This window comes from Cebus imitator, unplaced genomic scaffold, assembly GCF_001604975.1.
Source record: "Cebus imitator isolate Cc_AM_T3 unplaced genomic scaffold, Cebus_imitator-1.0 Scaffold177, whole genome shotgun sequence".
Classification (NCBI taxonomy): Eukaryota; Metazoa; Chordata; class Mammalia; order Primates; family Cebidae; genus Cebus; species Cebus imitator.
The window spans coordinates 2,145,002-2,157,761 of record NW_016107492.1 but is presented as its reverse complement, the minus strand read 5'-3'; positions in this window follow the sequence as shown (position 1 = coordinate 2,157,761).

Sequence of the window (12,760 nt, the reverse complement as noted above, 5' to 3'; positions counted from 1 at the left end):
TTTTTTTGAGGCTGAGTCTCACTCTATTGCCCAGGCTGTAGTGCAGTGGTGCGATCTTGGCTCACTGCAACCTCTGCCTCCCAGTTCAAGTGATTCTCGTGCCTCAGCCTCCCAGGTAGCTGGGATTACAGGCGCCTGCTGCCACGCCCAGCTAGTTTTCGTACTTTTAGCAGATATGGGGTTTTACCATGTTGGCCAGACTGTTCTCAAACTCCTGACCTCCAGTGATTCACCCGCCTCGGCCTCCCAAAGTGCTGGGATTACAGGCACCAGCCACTGCGCCCAACCTCCCTTGATTTTTTGCCCTAAGTTTTAGAGACTTTTTGCTTATATGTCTTTATGATATCATTGGTTTAATTTCAACAGATCTTCATAACAAGTAAAAATATTTAGTTTGCTTTGATCACATTTTATGTCAGTTTCCTACTGATATGAATGAAGACACCTTAAATTTATCATTAATTTGTCTTTAACTCACATTATAGGATGAGATGCTTTCAGTAAAATTTTCTCAACTAAGCTAAAATCATCCATAGCATTTAGAATCTTATTAAAATAAGACATTTTCTAAATTTTGTCTGCTTTTTTTTCTTTCATTAATGTCCCTCTTGAGAGCCATCTGCCTACCAATTTTAGAAATGTAATTATCTTTATTCAGGTAAGAATGATTATCTTTGAACAAAGGGTCAACACTAAGCCATCATTTCCTTGAAGATCATAAAACAAGGAAGTTACGGAATTTATGCACAGTAATCTACTGTTTGTTTAGGCTAACCATGTAACCTGACAAGTAGAGGTTTGGAAATACAATCTCTTCAAATACATACTCTTTTCTTTTCCTCCCTGTTGGGGTTCATTAGTTCATTGTCAAGGGTTCTATTCATATGTACTGCCAAACCGATAAAGTAGTACTAGGTATTCTTAAAACACATATAAACCTCTCCTTGTGTTTCCAAAACCCCTATCCAAATACACAAACCCCAAACTCACATTTCATGCAGAGCCTTGGCATATTTCGGTTATAAAACCTCTTGCTTCATCACTACATACCAATCCCCCTTGTAGTAGCCAAGAGAGAGTCCTGATCTCTACAGTCTGGTTCTCAATCTTTCTCTTGTTCTCCTAATTCTTCTTCCTCTGTTTATTCCAAACTCTTCCTGCCTAAAGTTTGTCTCTTTTGCTTTCAAATATTTTCAGATCTCTCCCATTACAAAAATATTCAAGGAAATCATCACATCTTCCATGTTTTACTACCAAATTAGTCTACAGTGATTACCTCTGTTTTCTGACTTCCCATTTCCTTAAGAACACAGAAATCTCTTGTCCTTTTACCTTTTTTACTCTCTACTTGGTGCAAAGTGCTATGACAGCTGCATATAAGGAGCAACAGGAGTTCACAGGAAGGGCAAATTACCCAGCCCTGAGGATGGAAGTGGGAGGCGAGCTACAAATGGGCCCCTGAGGATGAGAGGAGTAAGCTGGGTGATGAAGAAGATAAGACCGTTCCAGATATAGAAAACCACGTATGCTAACACTGGGAGGTGAGGATCATGGCGAGGTCAAGGAATAAGAAGCTCTGGGTGCGGTGGCTCAGGCCTGTAATCTCAGCACTTTGGGAGGCAGAGGCAGGAGGATCACTTGAGGCCAGGAGTTCGAGACCAGTTTGGGCAATGTGGTAGAACTCTGTCTCTACTAAAATACAAAAATTAGCTGGGCATGGTGGTATACACCGGTAGTCCCAGCTACTCAGGAGGCTGAGGCACAAGAACCACTTGAATCCAGGAGTAGGAGGCTGCAGTGAGCTGAGATTGTACCACTGTACTCCAGCCTGACAGAGTGAGACCCTGTCTCAAAAAACAAACAAACAATAAAGATAAAAAAGAAGTTCCGTCTTGGAGAGCAGGGTGTGCAGTAGAGAGGAGTTGGAGAGCTGAGCCGGGGCTCAATCACTCGGAAGCATAGGATCAGTAAGGGCTAGTGAAAGGTGTTGAGCAGGGAACTGATACCATCAGACACACACCCCAGAAATGCTTCAGTATGGAGAATGCATTGAAGGGAGGACAAGAATAGATGGAAGGAGACCAGTTAGGAAGCTTTTCATTAATCTAGACCAGGCTGAACACAATGGCTCATATCTGTAATCTCAGCAAATCTCAGCAACTTGAGAGGCCAAGGTGGGTGGATCACTTGAGCTCAGGAGCTTAAGACGAGGCTGAGCAACATAGGGAGACCCCTATTCTACAAAAAATACAAAAAGTAGCCAGGCATGGAGGCCTGTGTCTATAGACCCAGCTACTCAGGAGGCTGAGGCAGGAGGATTGCTTTAGCCTGGGAAGTGGAAGTTGCGGTCAGCTGAAGTCACGCCACTGCACTCTAAGGCCTGGATGAGAGAGTGAGACCCTGTCTCAAAATCATCATCATCACCATCATCATCATCATCATCATGTAGCTCAGAAGTCACAGTGGACTGAATGAGGGTGGTGGCAAATGAGACATTAAGGAAACAGAATAATACAAATACATAGGCATTTATTAATTAAATATATAGAAAACACTTGGTTTGTTTCAGGGACTATTCCAAGTATTGGGGTTATACCAGTGAACAAAATAGATGAAAACAAATCTGCTCCCTTGGGAAAATAACACTTTAGGTGTAATGTAGACAATAAAGAAGATAAATAAACAAAATACATAGAATCCTCTATAGTGATAAGTGCCAAAGAAAAAAATACAGAATAGAGGGAGAAATGGAATCCTGTAGGGTGTGGCTGTGTGGGGTAGGGTTGCAGTTTTACATATAGAATAAGAAGACCTCAAAAGAAAGACCTAAGCAAAAAGATGTAAAAGAAAGAAGGAGCTAGCTACATAGATATCTGGAGGAAGAGCATCTAGAGAGAGTGAATAGTAATATACGAAGGCCTTGAAATAGAAACATGCCTTGTGGGTTGAGGATTATCAAGGGGACCTCTGTAGCTGGAGAGATTGGAATGAGGGTGAGGGTAGTGTGACAGTTTTATGGGTCAACATGACTAGGCTATAGTCCTTGGTTATCCAATCAAACACTAATCTAGGTATTGTTGTGAAGGTATTGTAGATGTGGTTAACATCTGTATTCAGTAGTCTTTAAGTAAAGGAAACTATTCTTCGTAATGTGGATGGGCCTTAACCAACTGGCTGCAAGGCTGTGAAAGCAAAACTGAGGTTTTCCTGAGTAAAAAGAGGTTCTGCTTCAAGATTGCACCATCAGTTCCCACCTTAGAGTTTTCAGTTTTCTGGGCTACCCTACAGATCTCAGACCTGCTAGCCTCCCACAATCACTCAAGCCAATTTCTTAATTTCTTGAAATACATCTCTCTCTCTCCGTGTGTGTGTGTGTGTGTGTGTGTGTGTGTGTGTGTTGTGTATATATAAATGTATGCGTACACAATCTCCTATTGTTTCTCTGGAGAACCCTGATTTATAAGGTAGTAAGCTAGTGGGTAGTGGGCAGTAAGGTAGTAGGGACAAAAGGCTAGATTACATATGGCCCTGTAAAGTCATGGTAAGGACTTTAGCTTTAAGTTTTAGATGAGAAGTTAATGGAGAATTTTAAGCCTGAAGCATGACATAATCTCATATATCTTTTTTTGATTTTTATTTTTAGGTTCAGGGGTACATGTGCAGGTTTGTTATATAGGTAAATTGCATGTCATGGAGGTTTGGTGTACAGATTATTTCATCACCCAGGTAATAAGCATAGGACCCAACAGGTACTTTTTCGACTCTCACCGTCCTCCCACCCTGCGCCCTCAAGTAGGCCCCTGTGTCTGTTGTTCCCTTCTTTGTATCCATATGTATTTGATGTTTAGCTCCCACTTATAAGTGAGAACATGTGGTATTTGGTTCCCTGTTCCTGTGTTAATTTGCTTAGCCTAATAGCCTCCAGCTCCATCCATGTTGCTGTGAAGGACATGATCGTCTTCTTTTTATGGCTGTGTAGTATTCCATGGTGTATATGTACCACATTTTCTTTATCCAGTCTACCAGTGATGGTCATTTAGGTTGATTCCGTGTCTTTGCTATTGTGAATAGTGCTGTGATGAACATACATATGTATGTGTCTTTATGGTAGAATGGCTTATAGTCCTTTGGGTATATATATTCAGTAATGGAATTAATGGGTTGATTAGTAATTCTGTTTTAACTTCTTTGAGAAATTGCCAAACTGTTTCCCACAATGGCTGAACTAATTAACATCCCCACTAGCAGTGTATAAAGTGTTCCCTTTTCTTCACAACCTTGTCAGCAATCCTTATTTTTTGACTTTTTATAATAGCCATTCTGACTAGTGTGAGATGGTATCTTATTGTGGTTTTGATTTGCATTTCTCCAATGATTAGTGATGCTGAACATTTTTTCATGTGTTTTGTGGTCACAAGTATGCCTTCTTTTAAAAAAATGTCTGTTTATGTCTTGTGCCCACTTTTTTATGGGGTTGTTTTTTGCTGGTTAATTTGTCAAAGTTCCTTATAGATTCTGGATATTAGACTTTTGTTGAATGTACAGTTTGCAAATATTTGTCCTTGTTTAAGCTGCTTACTCTGTTGATAGTTTTTTTGCTCTGCAGAAGCTCTTTAGTTTAATTAGGTCTCATTTGTCAATTTTTGTTTTTGTTGCAATTGCTTTTTGTGCCTTCTTCATGAAATCTTTGCCAGGGCCTATGTCCAGAATGGTATTTCTTAGATTATCTTACAAGATTTTTATAGTTTTAGGTTTTACATTTAAGGGTTTAATCTATCTTGAGTGGATTTTTATATACAGTGTAAGGAACAGGTCTAGTTTCAATCTTCTGCATATGGCTAGTCAGTTACCCCCTTCTCCATTGCTTGTTTTTGTTGACTTTGTTGAAAATCAGATGGTTGTAGATGGTACAGCATTATATCTGGGCTCTACTCTGTTTCATTGGTCAACATGTCTGTTTTTGTACCAGTACCATGCTGTCTGGTTACTGTAGCCTTGTAGTATAATTTGAAGTTGGGCAATGTGATAGCTGCAGCTTTGTTTTTTGCTTAGGATTGCCTTGGTTGTTCAGCCTCCTTTTTGGTTCCATATGAGTTTTTTTGTTTGTTTGTTTTGAAACAGAGTCTCACTCTGTTGCCTATGCTGGAGTGCAGTGGCGTAATCTTGTCTTAGTGCAACCTCCACCTCCTGGGTTCAAGCAATTCTCCTGCCTCAGCCTCCCAAGTAGCTGGGATTACAGGCATCTGCCACTGTGTCCAACTAACTTTTTGTATTTTTAGCAGAGACAAGGTTTCACCATGTTGGCCACCCTGGTCTCAACTCCTGATCTTGTGATTCGCCTGCCTCAGCCTCCCAAAGTGCTGGGATTTTAGGGATAAGTCACCACACCCAGCCTCCATATGAATTTTAAAATAATTTTTTTTCTAATTCTGTGAAAACTATCATTGGTAGTTTGATAGGAATAGCATTAAGTCTAATAAATTGCTTTGGGCAGTATGGCCATTTTTACAACATTGATTTCTTTCCGCTCATAAACATGAAATATTTTTTCATTTGTTTGTGTCATTTCTGATTTCTTTGAACAGTGTTTTGTAATTCTCATTGTAGAGATCTTTCGTCTTTCTAGTTAGTTGTATTCTCAGGTATTTTATTCTTCTCTTGGCTATTGTGAATAGGATTGCTTCTTGATTTGGCCCTCAGCTTGGATGTTGTTTATGTATATGAATGCTACTGACTTTTGTACACTGAATTTGTATCCTGAAGCATTGCTAAAGTTGTTTATCAGATTGTATTAGTCCATTTTCATCCAGCTATAAAGAGCCACCCAAGACTGGGCAATTTATAAAAAAAAAAAGGTTTAATTAACTCATAGTTCATCATGGCTGGGGAGGCCTCAGGAAACTTACAGTCATGGTAGAACACAAAGGGGAAGCAAGGCACATTCTTCACAAGGCAGAAAGAAGGAGAAGTGCTGAGTGAAGGGGGAAGTGCCCTTTATAAAACCATCAGATCTCGTGAGAACACACTATCATGAGAAGAGCATGGGAGAAACCACCCCTATGATTCAATTACCTCCACCTGGTTTCTCCCTTGACACATGGGGATTACAGTTCAAGATGAGATTTGGGTGGGGACACAAAGCCTAACTGTATCACAGATCAAGAAGCTTTTGAGCAGAGACTATGGGATTTTCCTAAGTATAGAATTGTATCTCACCTGCAAACAAGCAGTGTTTTACTTCCTCTTTTCTTATATGGATGCCTTTTATTTCTTTCTTTTGCCTGGTTGCTCTGGCTAGGATTTCCAGTACTGTGTTGAACAGTTGGGAGAGAGGGTATACTTGTTTTGTGCCAGTTTTCAAGGGGAATGCTTCCAGCTTTTGCCCATTCAGTATGATATTGGCTGTGGGTTTTTCATAGATGGCTCTATTATTTTGAAGTATGTTCCTTCAATGCCTAGTGTGTTGAGAATTTTTAACATGAAGGGATGTTGAATTTTGTTGAAAGCCTTTTCTGCATTTATTGAGATGATCATGTGGTTTTTGTTTTTAGTTTTGTTTATGTGATAAAACATATTTATTGATTTGCGTAGGTTGAACCAATCTTGTATCCCAGAGAACACCTACTTGATTGTGGTGGATTAGGTTTTTGATATGCTGCTGAGTTCCGTTTACTAGTATTTTGTTGAGGATTTTTATGTCTATGTTCTTTGAGGATATGGGCCTGAAGTTTTCATTTTGGTGGTGTCTCTGCCAGGTTTTGGTATCAGGATGATGCTGGCCTCATTGAATGAGTTGGGGAGGAGTCCTTCCTCCTCAATTTTTTGGAATAGTTTCAGTAGGAATGGTACCACCTCTTTTTAACACATCTGGCAGAATTTGGCTGTGATTCTCTCTGGTCCTTGGCTTTTTTTTGTTGTTAGGCTTTTTATTACTGATTCGATTTTAGAACTCCTCATTGGTCTGCTCAGGGATTCAATTTCTTCCTAGTTCAATCTTGGGAGGTTGTATTTCCAGGAATTTATCAATTTCTTCTAGGTTTTCCAACTTGTGTGCATAGGAGTATTCATAGTAGTCTCTGAGGGTTTTTTGAATTTCTGTGGGGTTATTGGTAACCCCTTTGTCATTGCTGATTGTATTTATTTGGATCTTCTCTTTCTTCATTAGTCTAGCTATGTGGTCTGCCTATCTTATTTATTTTTTCAAAGAATCAGTTCTTGGATTTGTTACTCTTTTGAATTTTTTTTTTTTAAATCTCAGTTTCCTTCATTAAACTCTGATTTTGTTATTTCTTTCATTCTGCTAGCTTTGGAATTGGTCTGCTCTCTTTTCTCTAGTTTCTCTACATGTGATGTTAGGTTGTTAATTTGAGATCTTTCTAACTTTTTGACTGGGCATTTTGCACCATAAACTTCCCTCTTAACAACATTGCTTTAGCTATGCCCCAGAGATTCTGGTATTTTGTATCTTTGTTCTCCTTAGTTTCAAAGTATTTCTTGATTTCTGCATTAATTTCATTGTTTATCAAAAAGTCATTCAGGAGCAGTTTGTTCAATTTTCATGTAATGGTATGGTTTTGAACAATTTTCTTAGTATTGATTTCTATACTAATTGTCCTATGGTTCAAGAATCCTTGGTATGATTTCAGGTTTTTAAAATTTGCTGAGGATTGTTTTATGTACAATTATGTGTTAGGGTATGTGCAATGTGCAAATGAGAAGAATGTATATTCTGTTGTTCTTGGGTGGAGAGTTCTGTAGGTATCTCTTAGGCCCATTTGGTCAGTGTTGAGTTCAGGTCCTGAAAAATCTTTGCAGTTTTCTGCTTCAATGATGTCTCTAATATTTTCAGTTGGATGTTAACGTCTCTCACTATTATTTTGTGGTGATCTAAGTCACTTCACAGGGCTCTAATAACTTGTTTAATGAATCTGCATGTGCTCCAGTGTTCGGAGCATATTTAGGATAGTTAGATCTTCTTATTCCCATTACATAATGCCCTTCTTTGTCTTTTTTGGTCTTTGTTGGTTTAAAGTGTTTTGTCTGAAGTTAGAAGAGCAACCTCTGATTTTTTTTTTTTCTTTCTCTATTTGCTTGGTAGATTTTTCTCCATCCCTTTACTTTGAGCCTATGGGTGTCACTGCATGTGGGAAAGGTCTCTTGAAGAGAGAGACCTTATAGGTCATTGAGTCTTGCTTCTTTTTTTTTTTCCATTTATTTATTTTATTGCATTTTAGGTTTTGGGGTACATGTGAAGAACATGCAAGATTGTTGCATAGGTACACACGTGGCAGTGTGATTTGCTGCCTTCCTCCCCATCACCTACATCTGGCATCTCTCCCCTTGCTCTCTCTCCCCAGCTCCCCACCCCCCACCGTCCCTCCCCTATTTCCCCCCAACTGACCCTAGTGTGTAGTGCTCCCCTCCCTGTGTCCATGTGTTCTCATTGTTCAACACCCACCTATGAGTGAGAACATGCAGTGTTTGATCTTCTGCTCTTCTGTCAGTTTACTGAGAATGATGGTTTCCAGGTTCATCCATGTCCCTACAAAGGACACGAACTCATCATTTTTGATGGCTGCATAATATTCCATGGTGTATATGTGCCACATTTTCCCTGTCCAGTCTATCATTGATGGGCATTTGGGTTGGTTCCAGGTCTTTGCTATTGTAAACAGTGCTGCAATGAACATTCGTGTGCACGTGTCCTTATAGTAGACTGATTTATAATCCTTTGGATATATACCCAGTAATGGGATTGCTGGGTCAAATGGAATTTCTATGTCTAGGTCCTTGAAGAATTGCCACACTGTCTTCCACAATGGTTGAACTAATTTACACTCCCACCAACAGTGTAAAAGTGTTCCTATTTCTCCACATCCTCTCCAGCATCTGTTGTCTCTAGATTTTTTAATGATCGCCATTCTAACTGGCGTGAGATGGTATCTCAATGCAGTTTTGATTTGCATTTCTCTGATGACCAGTGATGATGAGCATTTTTTCATATGTTTGTTGGTTTCATGTATGTTTTCTTTTGTAAAGTATCTGTTCATATCCTTTGCCCACTTTTGAATGGGCTTGTTAGTTTTTTTTCTTGTAAATCTGTTTTAGTTCTTTGTAAATTCTGGATATCAGCCCTTTGTCAGATGGGTAACTGCAAAACTTTTTTCCCCTTCTGTTTGTTGCCGATTCACTCTAATGACTGTTTCTTTTGCCGTGCAGAAGCTGTGGAGTTTGATTAGGTCCCATTTGTCTATTTTGGCTTTTGTTGCCAATGCTTTTGGTGTTTTGGTCATGAATTCCTTGCCTACACCTATGTCCTGAATGGTTTTGCCTAGATTTTCTTCTAGGGTTTTTATGGTGTTAGGTCTTATGTTCAAGTCTTTAATCCATCTGGAGTTAATTTTAGTGTAAGGTGTCAGGAAGGGGCCCAGTTTCTGCTTTCTGCACATGGCTAGCCAGTTTTTCCAATACCATTTATTAAACAGGGAATCCTTTCCCCATTGCTTGCTTTTGTCTGGTTTGTCAAAGATCAGACGGTTGTAGCAACCAGGCAAGAAAAAGAAATAAAGGGCATTCAAATAGGAAAGGAGGAAGTCAAATTGTCTCTATTTGCAGATGACATGATTGTATATCTAGAAGACCCCATTGTCTCAGCCCCAAATCTCCTGAAACTGATAAGCAAGTTCAGCAAAGTCTCAGGATACAAAATCAATGTGCAAAAATCACATGCATTCCTGTACACCAATAACAGACTTAAAGAGAGCCAAATCAAGAACGAACTGCCATTCACAATTGCCACAAAGAGAATAAAATACCTAGGAATACAACTAACAAGGAACGTAAAGGACCTCTTCAAGGAGAACTACAAGCCATGCTCAACAAAATAAGAGAGGACACAAACAGATGGAGAAACATTCCATGTTCATGGTTAGGAAGAATGAATATCGTGAAAATGGCCATACTGCCCAAAGTAATTTACAGATTCAACGCTATCCCCATCAAGCTACCAAAGACCTTCTTCACAGAACTGGAAAAAAACACCTTAAACTTCATATGGAACCAAAAGAGAGCCCGCATAGCCAAGTCAATTCTAAGCAAAAAGAACAAAGCGGGAGGCATCACACTACTGGACTTCAAACTATACTACAAGGCTACAGTAATCAAAACAGCATGGTACTGGCACCAAAACAGAGATATAGACCAATGGAACAGAACAGAGGTCTCGGAATCTTGCTTCTTTATCCAATTTGCCACTCCATGCCTTTTAATTGGGGTATTTTGCCTATTTACAGTCAAGTTTAATATTGATATGTGAGGATTTGATCCTGTCATTTTGTTGTTAACTGTTTATTTTGCAGATTTGCTCATGTGGTTGCTTTGTAGTGTCAATGGTCTCTGTACTTAAGTGTGATTTTGTAGTGGCTGGTAATAACCTATCCTTTCCATATTTAGCACTCCCTTCAGGACCTCTTATAAGGCAGATCTGGCAGTAATAAATTCCCTTAGCATTTGCTTGTCTGAAAAAGATTAATTCTCCTTCACTTATGAAGCTTGGCTGGGTATAAAATTATTGGTTGGAATTTCTTTTATTTAAGAATGCTGAATATAGGCCCCCAATATCTTCTGGCTTATAGGTTTTCCACTGAACGGTCCATTGTTAGTTTGATGAAGTTCCCTTTGTAGATGGCCTGTCCCTTCTCTCCAGCTGCCTTGAAATTTTTTCTTTCATTTCGACCTTGGAGAATCTGATGAATATGTGTCTTGGGGATGGTTACTCAGTCAGACAAAAATAAAGAAAAAGTTTAGCCTGGGCATGATGGCTCATGCCTGTAATCTCAACACTTTGGGAGGATGAGGCAGGAGGATCACCTGAACCTAGGGGTCCAAGACTGGCCTAGGCAAGTTGGTGAGACCTCATCTCAACAGTAACAAAAACTTGGCCAGGCATGGTGGTGTGCACCTGTAGTTCCAGCTATCAATGAATCTCCTGGTTCAGGACCACAGAATACCATAATAGTTGACAATGAGCAATCATTTCCCATTTACCTGAAGACAACATAAAACTCTTTGATTTTAGTATGCCCTCAGAATTAGCTCTACTGATGACTGAGATGAATTTTTCCACCAAACTGCTGAGAAGTGAAATCAGTTAGGATTAACTTCATGCAAGTAACATTGACAAGTTTTCAGAGTTTGAGACACAGGACTAATTGTCTGATGCTGGTGAGTTAGAGCAAACTTTTTCTTCTGATTATTTTTTTAATGTGGAGAACAAAATTCAAAATCCCCATGGTACTACGTTCATTCATCTTTCTTCCAGAGTAAGGGCTATTGACTCCAAGTTTCCTCTGGGTGTCTGCAACTACTGCTGTGTTCACACCTAGTTCAACACCTTCTAACAATGCCTTCTGCACAGGACTGCTGAGCAACTAAGTGGCAAACTGTGCCTGCCACATGTTTAACATTCAATAAATGGGACACACTACCATTTGCCTGCATAACATTGAAAGAAGTAATGCTTATTTCTCATACTGGTTAATGCTAAAGTTCCTCCAATTGTTAAATTATGACAAGTGTTTTAGGAGCCAAATATTTTGTTTATTGGTTGTTGGTATGTTTTGGGCCTTGATTATCTTACTGAAGTTTGCTAAAGGCTTTCTCCTTTCACTGGCAGGTGGCTGGCAGTCTGGAACAAGTATAATTTAGTCAAGAGAATAAACAATTAAATCTATTTCAAAGTGAGTAAGAAACTGAGAATAACAGTCTCTCCACTTTCTAGCGTCATTCATGTTATCAGGATAGGTGTTTAAGTAAATCTATAAATTCTGTGGATATTCAGCCCTAAAGTCCAAGTAGAGTATAGCTGATGTATGGAGAGGAATCTAAGTTATATTACTCAGATATAAGGTTTGGAAGACAATAATTTTTGACCCTTATGTATTCACACTAACTAAATGCAGAATGTAGTCCAACAGCAATAGTATTTTGGTTCCCTGAATTAGAAGAAGTTAACTGATGGGAAAGAGGGAGAAATTTATTGTAGAAATGATGCTTTCTGAGAAATTATCTTATATGTTATAGAATCTGTAATATAACCTTCCTTAAGCATATTACCATATGATCCTTAAAATTTGTGATAACACTGATGATATTACTTAACTTGTTGAATGGGCTAGTTGATGTAAGTTAAGTGTTTAGGACAGTAGCTAATACAAGTTGAACAAATATTAGTTTCTGCTTAGAAGCTGGATCAAAATCTTTCTCTAAAAATTTTCTGAAGCTAAATGTAGCTTATTTGCTACATTTAACAGGATGTTAAAGGATTTGCCTTATGTGTTTTCTGAATATAAACTTTCTGATAAAAGGATTAAAGTTCTTCGTGTGTATGAGTTTAATATAGTTGTTTTTTTTTGAGACAGAGTCTTGCTTAGTGGCATGATCTTGTCTCACTGCAACCTCTGCCTCCTGGGTTCAAGTGATTCTCTTGCCTCAGCCTCCCAAGTAGCTGCATTACAGGTGCCCGCCACCACACCCAGCTAATTTTTGTATTTTTAGTAGAGATGGGGTTTCACCATGTTGGCCAGGCTGGTTTCAAACTCCTGACCTTGTGATCTGCCCACGTGGGCCTCCCAAAGTGCTGGGATTAACAGACGTGAGCCACTATGCCCAACTGTGTTTGATATAGTCTTGAAAATATTTTTTTTTTTTTTTTTGAGACAGAGTTTCACTCTTGTTACCCAGGCTGGAGTGCAATGGTGCG